Below are 7,476 nucleotides of genomic sequence, written 5' to 3' on the forward strand. Positions count from 1 at the left end.
AGTGAGTGAGCGTGTGTGTATGAGTGTGTGTGTATATGTGTGTGTGTGTGTGTGTGTGTGTGTGTGTGTGTGTATGTGTGTGTGTGCAGATTGAGTGAGTGTGTGAATACACGGCTCATAATTAGAGTTGAAACACGTACTGATGTGTTCCAGCTGGAGCTACAATCTCAGGGAGAAATATGAAGAATGTAAAAAGAAAGGAAGGAAGTTAAGTAGTTTGACAGATGGAGGTGAAGGATGGAGGGAGGTGGAGGGACTGAAAGGAGGAGTGTGAAGGGAGGAGTGTGACGTGAGCGTGGACCAGGGTTAGAAGTCTAAAAACAATCAACCCCCCCCCCCCCCCCCCCCCCCCCCCCCCCCCCCCCCCCCCCCCACCAGGGAGAATAACATGATTTAATGAGCTTAAATGCTACAATTCAAAGACTTCTTCTGTGGTGGAAATCTCATTTAGGCCCCGACATCAAAGAGAACTTAGAGGAGTATTATTGTGATAATTGTGTTTCCATCAAACAACCATAATTGAGATTTAAAGAAAGAAAAAGAAAGAAAATCTTAAGATTAAACCTCCTTAAGACACTTCTCCCAAAGTTTTTGGGACATTTTTGTTGATGTTTAGAAGTTTTTGAAGCTTTCTCCGACATTTTTTGTCACTTTTTGACGTTTTCTAACTTTTCCTAAAGTACTATGTCAATTTTTCGGGACATTTTTGTTGTTGTTTTGAAGTTTTTTAAGCTTTCTCCGACATTTTTTGTCACTTTTTGACATTTTCTAACTTTTCACGAAGTTCTTTGTTAATTTTTTTGAAGTTTATGAAGGTTTCTCCGACATTTTTTGTCACTTTTTGACGTTTTCTAACATTTCCCGAAGTTCTTTGTCGATTGTTTTGGACATTTTTGTTGTTGTTTTGAAGTTTTTGCCGACATTTTTTGTCACTTTTTGACATTTTCCAACTTTTCCTGAAGTTCGTTGTTGATTTTTTTGAAGTTTTTAAAGCTTTCTCCGAAATTTTTTGTCACTTTTTGACGTTTTGTAACTTTTCCCAAAGTTCTTTGTTGATTTTTTGGACATTTTTGTTGTTGTTTTTAAGTGTTGAAGCTTTTGACGCTTTCTCCAAAATGTTTTTGTCGCTTCTTTACATTTTCTCTTTTTTTCCCGAAGTTCTCTGTCACTTTTGAAAATGTCTGTTGATTTGTTCTGCATTTGTTAGGACATTTTTGTTGTTGCTTTGAAGTTTTTGAAGCTTTCTCCGACATTCGTTGTCACTTTTTGACGTTTTGTAACTTTTCCTGTAGTTCTTTGTTGATTTTTTTGACATCTTTCTTGTTTTTTTGAGTTTTTTTAAGATTTCTCTGACATTCCTTGACACTTTTTGACGTTTTCCAACTCTTCCCAAAGTTCTTTGTTGATTTTTTTTGGGACATTTTTTTTGTTGTTTGTGGTTTTTTGAAGCTTTCTCCGACAATTGTTGTCACTTTTTGAAGTTTTCTTACTTTTCCCGAAGTTCTTTGTCGATTGTTTTTGACATCTTTCTTGTTTTTTTAGGTTTTTTAAACTTTCTCCGACATTTGTTGTCACTTTTTGACGTTTTCTTACTTTTCCCGAAGTTCTTTCTCACTTTTTACAATGTCTTTGTCGATTTCTTCTGCATTCCTTTGGACATTTTTCTCTTTTTTTTAAGTTTTTGAAGCTTTAAAAAAAACTTGAAATGGGTCAATTTGACCCGAATACCATACAAGAGTTAAAGACACTTTAAGCGGACTAAATGTTCCTTCAAATTCTGTCAAATGATCTAAGCACACACATTGCTGTTTCTCACACTGCTCCTACTTCTACAATAAAAAGAGTTCCACAATCCGGTGATGGATAGATTAAAGTGAATCTTCTATCCAAAGTGCTTTGGATGTGGAACCAGGACTTAAAATAAACGTATGGTTTCTGTGTTCGGGTTGTATCCGGGGAGATCGGTAACTGTGCAAAGAAAACAGCGTGCGATGGTTAATCAGTAACAGCACATCCATCTCCTCGGCCTCGAGGGTTAGGGTTGGAAACAGCAACCGTACCAGCACACTAACGATTGGACACATCACAGCCTTGGAATTAACTGCAGGATCTAGTTTTTTGGGGGGTGGGGTGGGGGTGATTGTGGGGGTCTTGAAGACCTCACCACACAGACTCTTTGCTGCATGGACTACGCCCACAGCGAATATGAACTCACTTTTCGTGCAGGTCTTTTTTTTTGTCTTTTTTTTTTACAGTGAGACAGAAGCAGAGAGAGAGAGAGAGAGAGAGAGAGAGAGAGAGAAAGAGAGAGAGAGAGAAAGAGAGAGAGAGTGTGTGGAGTCATTCACTGGTCAACCAGTCAAGACAGGTCAGGGGACTCGGACAAACCTGCAGAGACCAGAGACCATTTATTTTTCTCTCTCTTCTAAGAATAGCTTTATTTTTTTATTTATTTATTTCTCTCTTTTAAATTTTGTGTTTCTCTTTTTTACCTGTAGTACGTTAAGATCTATTGATGAAAAGTGCATTATAAATCAGATGTATTATTATTATTATTATTATTATTATTATTATTATTATTATAGATGAGTTGCAGCAAGTTGTATTATGTCAAATTTTAACCCTTGTTCGATATTTTGGTCAAATTGAACCATTTCAAATTTTTGAAAGAAGAAAAACAGAACAAGTTCCATGTTTTCTACCTGAAATCAGCGTCCTTTCCTTATTTCCTGTGATAAACATGTATTCCTGACTCAGAACATTATTCTGGATATGACACTTATGTTGTTTCCATAGTGGATTTTTAACATGAATTATAACCTTATGACACAAAACAAACCCCACTTCCATGTTTAATAGTGTGCTAGTAGAGACTGATGCACTCCCTAAACATAGATGTTATCTCAGCTGTTTGAAATTGAAATAAAGACAACATTTGTTAATAGATTATGAAGTAAAACTTGATTTTTTGAGTTTTTAAAACCCCAAAATATGTCCCGGGGTCAGTTTGACCCGAGGGACACGAGAGGGTCCCGAAAGTGGAGACAACACGAGGGTTACAGGACTTTAAGGACCTGTTCAAATGCTCCAAAATGACCTCTGTCTTCCTGGGAGTTGACCAGATGGCCACCAGTATATGAAGGTTAGTGCAGAGATCCGCCCACGCCGAGGCGAGGCCGGCAGAGATAAGAGACCTTCTCCGCCCGGGGGCCAACGTCAGGTCACGTCCTCGTCCTCCCAAACACACAGTGACGGGGGGGGGGGGTGGAAAAGAGGCCATTTATTTTGTCCTACCGTCAGTTTTGGCTGCAAGATGCCAACCTCCAACTTTCCATATACCCACCAGCTTCTACAACCCTGTAGGGTTGGTGTTGTTATGGAAGCCGTAATGAGGAGCTGTGAGAGGACTCACTACTCCAACAATGCTGCGGTAAAATGTAAAGGCTGCAAACGTCAACAAGTTGCCGATCTACGCCCAAAACAACGGCGCTCGCCACAACAGTCCTGTTGATTTTCTACTGGTGCTACCGCAGCTTTTGTTTGCCTGTTATTTTTACCCAGAGACCATTGGGTTTCACAGACTGCAATGACAACGGTTACAGACACATTTTAGGGTTTGGTATCGTACCCGGTTCCTTTACCGGTACCGACCGAATCACGCCGGTACTACTGAGTTTTGGATTGCATAAGATCAAACGGTGCCAAATTTCGGTACCTGAGAGTAGGGGCAATTTATCATTATCATCATTAATAATGGTCGATCATTAGAGTTTTTGAACCAAAACGGAGGAAGCGCCGTTTCCGAAATGTCTCCGTTTTAGGGGTTAGGAAACGCTGGTTGAATCCCAGGATCCGGGAAAATCTACATTAAAGTAGTTTGTTTATGATAGATAACTGTCGAACTGGATGATAAAGTTCTGCGGCGTTCATTGTTTTTTTCATTTTTTACAAAGAGTTTAACCTGAGCCAGACAAACAACAAAGCTAGAAATCATATCCCATCCATACACGGATAGTAGTACACAGCTGTTAAAATATAATAAAATATAAGAAACACTGGTACTGGATCACTCAGTATCGGCCGATACACAAGCTAAGGAATTGGGAAGCAAAAAGTGGTATCGGACCATCTCAAGTGTGTAGTAGCAAAAGATTCATTTTTTTTCAAAACAAAAACGTAGTGCATGCAGCCAAAGTATTTCCAGGTTTCCAAGGGAGAAGGTATCTGACGCAGACTGACCCCCCTGTGGTGTTGCACACATGAGAAAGGGAAACACTGGACAATGTGGGGATCTGGTTCCCGATGACGCTATCTGGAGATCATTAGTGAAAACAGCTAGAGAGGCCGAGTCAGGACAAACACAAATAAAGACAAACGGGTGGGTGGAAAACAGAAGAAGCAGAGGAATGAGAGAGGAGGTGGGTGTTAATGAGTTCAGACTCGGCAGGTGACCCCAAGCCTGTCGCCTTTAACGCCCCCCCCCCCCACCACAGCTCCCGGTGTGAGGTAACCTTCACTGGCCAGCTCAGTCCCAGCGGGACGTCTGGGGGGAAATAAACCACCGTTGAAACAGTCCAGATAACACCACGGTTGCTGTGGATGTCTTCATTAAAAAGGGACAAGGTTTGGAAGCAGGCGCAGCATTGTCTGCAGTAAGAGAGGACAGACATGAGGAGTTTAAAGGTCACAGGGGGGAGGTTTCTTTGGGACAGTGGGTTGCATTGAGAAAAGGACACACCTCCCCTACTTATCCTCTTTCTCTCCGCTGGGTCTGGGAGCTCCCCATTGGCTGGGCTCAATCCCAGGGGGCGGGATAAACGGCTGTCTTTCAAATTCCCTCTGCACGCAACAGGATAGCACTACAATCAACCATAGCAACGAAGAATGAGTTTTCAAGCAGCACCGTCACGAGGAAGCGTCGCAACTCTGCAGTCGTTATCGTAAGCCCCGCCCACCGACTCTATACGCGATGTGATAGGTCACGGAACATGAATCTTCCAGATATGTATTGATATCACAGACAGAGAAGTAAAACCTAAGCCATTTTACTCTCTAAAACACTTCTCATATGTCTTGGGAGTCACACTACGAAGAAATAATCATTATAACTCATACAGAAGAAAAATTACATAATTTTTTTTAAAGTAAGTCCAGACGCTTTTGCCCTCATGTATGCCAATAATCAACATAATAATAATGACATATGTATTGATATTACACCCACAGCAATGCTACACAAGCATTTGTGTGTCTAAAACAGTTCTCCTATATGCAAAAATAAACATAATAAACATTATAACTCATATAAAGCACATACTATTTACATTTCTTCAAAAAAGGCCCAAATATATGCCAATCTCAAACCATTTCCTCTATAAAACGGTAGATATCTATCTTGTTTGCTATAGCATCTTTGATCGCATATGAGACTAGGGTGACCATAGTGTGACTGGGAAGATTGACCTCTTTGGGACTCCATACTCTTTGGGTGACGTTGTCTCCCATATATGGGCATACTGCTTCCTTTTCCTCAGTAAACACAGACACAGGACAGAGGGAGCAGCTCGAGCTAGCGTCAGAAATGACCAAAAACGCGATGAATTATGGACATAAAGTGGATAAATCTTGGATTTAAAGGTTTGGATTTATTGCTCAACGACCACGAAAAAGGCTGGAAGTTCCAGGCTGGATAGAAAATCACCTGTAGAGGCTAGAAGGACCCGGAACCGCTAACTCGTTAGCTTTTAGCTGCAACTTTTGGTGAGTTTCTATCTTTTATGGTTACGATATGATTAAACTATGAATCAGAGGTGCTGTTTTTTTTTGCTCGTGGGCGAGTCTCTCGGGTTAAATCACCCGTAGTCGACCATCAAGGTGTGGTAAAGAAAATCGTGATATTTTGGTTTCCTCTCCACTGCCCAGGTCTTTACGGTTGTGTGAGAGAGAGACCGGGGTTTTGGGGGAAGATGGGTGTCGCTGCTGGAAACCCGCCCATCTGCTCACACATCCATCGGTTCGTTGGGAGAATTTAATCCGGATCAGAGATGGATTCCAGTGACGAGAACCGGAATAAACTGGAGGGATTATGTGGATCGTGGAAGTAATGAAGTGTTCCTTGTTGGCTCGAAGATAAACATCATCCCTTTGTCACAAATAACATGAAACAGATTGAAGCGGTTCAGCTTCTTAGAAGTCACTATTTAAAATTCACAAAGAATTCCCAACCTATAGGACTTTAACATGAACATATTAAAGGGATAGGAACGGGATCTGAAGTGATAGTATTGTTTAATAACTGTATGGTTTTCTTGGTATATACGAATATATCTATTTATTAATTCATCTACATCTACTATGTCTAGTATGGATGTGTTAATTAATCTGCGATAGAAAGACGGAAAAAAATATAGAAAGAAGAAGAAAAGAAACAAAAACATTTTAAATGTGTATGCATGTGTGTAAATAAGTGAAGCATGATATTTTGTATTTATTGAAGGATAAAGGTGAAGAAAGGGGGTCGGACCTGATAAGTTGTTCATAATCTTCTTCCTACTTTTTGAATATGGGAATATTTTTTGTTTAAATGACTTTCAATCATTTTGGAAGATTGTGCTGAGAAGTACACAACCTTATTTATCTGTCATTTTAATTATGTATGTATGCATGAATGTACTGTATGAATACATCTTTTTTATTTTAACATTATGTTACATTACAACTGTGATACTGTGAAGGAGAGGTATGAAGGTGACAGGTACTTCCTGTCTCGTTTAAAAGTCCTGTAGATGGATGAAAAGATGTATTTGCATAATTGCCAGATATTAGATATTTACACAGTAAAAGAAACTTTTAGCATTAAAAACAGAAAAGTTTTTAGTAAAAAAATTGAACTGATCAGTCTGAAAATAGGGCTGTGCAATTAATTGAATTTCGGTTTCGGTTTCGATTTCGGCTCCCAACGATTATCAAAATAGTACAACCGAGTAAAAACGATTATTTTGCCATGTTCTGTTTTGTAATTTCCTCGTGTGTTTTGAATGGCGCGCGCGCACACACGTCATGCGCACATCCGCCCCTCCCGAAGCCAAACGCTTTCAGCCTACACTGTCAGGGAGGCAGGTCGCGTGCATGTTACCCGCTGGAATTTAAAACTTAGCCAGAGTAAAGATGGCAGAAGGAGGGCAGCCACAGCAGCGTTTGGTAAGCAAAAAAGGCGAAACCAACTCCATTGTCTGGGAACAGTTTGGCTTCGAGGAGTCCGACAATGAGCAGAAACATGCTACGTGCAAGATTTGCTACATGGTAGTGGCTGCAAGTAAAGGGAACACCTCGGCTTTCAAAACTGGCAAGAGAATAGCTCTTCATTCCAGCTCCAAGTTCCTCTCCAGAGAGGGTCTTTTTAGTACAAGTGGAAACATTGTCACCTGCTTGAGTTCATCTCTTAAACCAGATAATGTTAACAGATTGGTGTTTCTG

The 7,476-nt window shown here is 40.3% G+C and overlaps 1 protein-coding gene and 1 long non-coding RNA gene across 2 annotated transcripts in view; both read left to right on the forward strand.

The window, feature by feature from the left end:
- Nucleotides 1-7,476, forward strand: part of mast2 (microtubule associated serine/threonine kinase 2) — a 168,201-nt gene that overhangs the window by 10,621 nt on the left and 150,104 nt on the right.
- Nucleotides 1,168-7,476, forward strand: part of LOC117949946 — an 18,705-nt gene continuing 12,396 nt past the window's right edge. Inside the window, exon 1 of the long non-coding RNA XR_004657773.1 lies at nucleotides 1,168-1,179. This is a non-coding gene — a long non-coding RNA (uncharacterized LOC117949946). The remainder of the gene's footprint in view (nucleotides 1,180-7,476) is intronic.

Source organism: Etheostoma cragini, chromosome 9, assembly GCF_013103735.1.
Source record: "Etheostoma cragini isolate CJK2018 chromosome 9, CSU_Ecrag_1.0, whole genome shotgun sequence".
In the NCBI taxonomy this organism is placed as follows: domain Eukaryota; kingdom Metazoa; phylum Chordata; class Actinopteri; order Perciformes; family Percidae; genus Etheostoma; species Etheostoma cragini.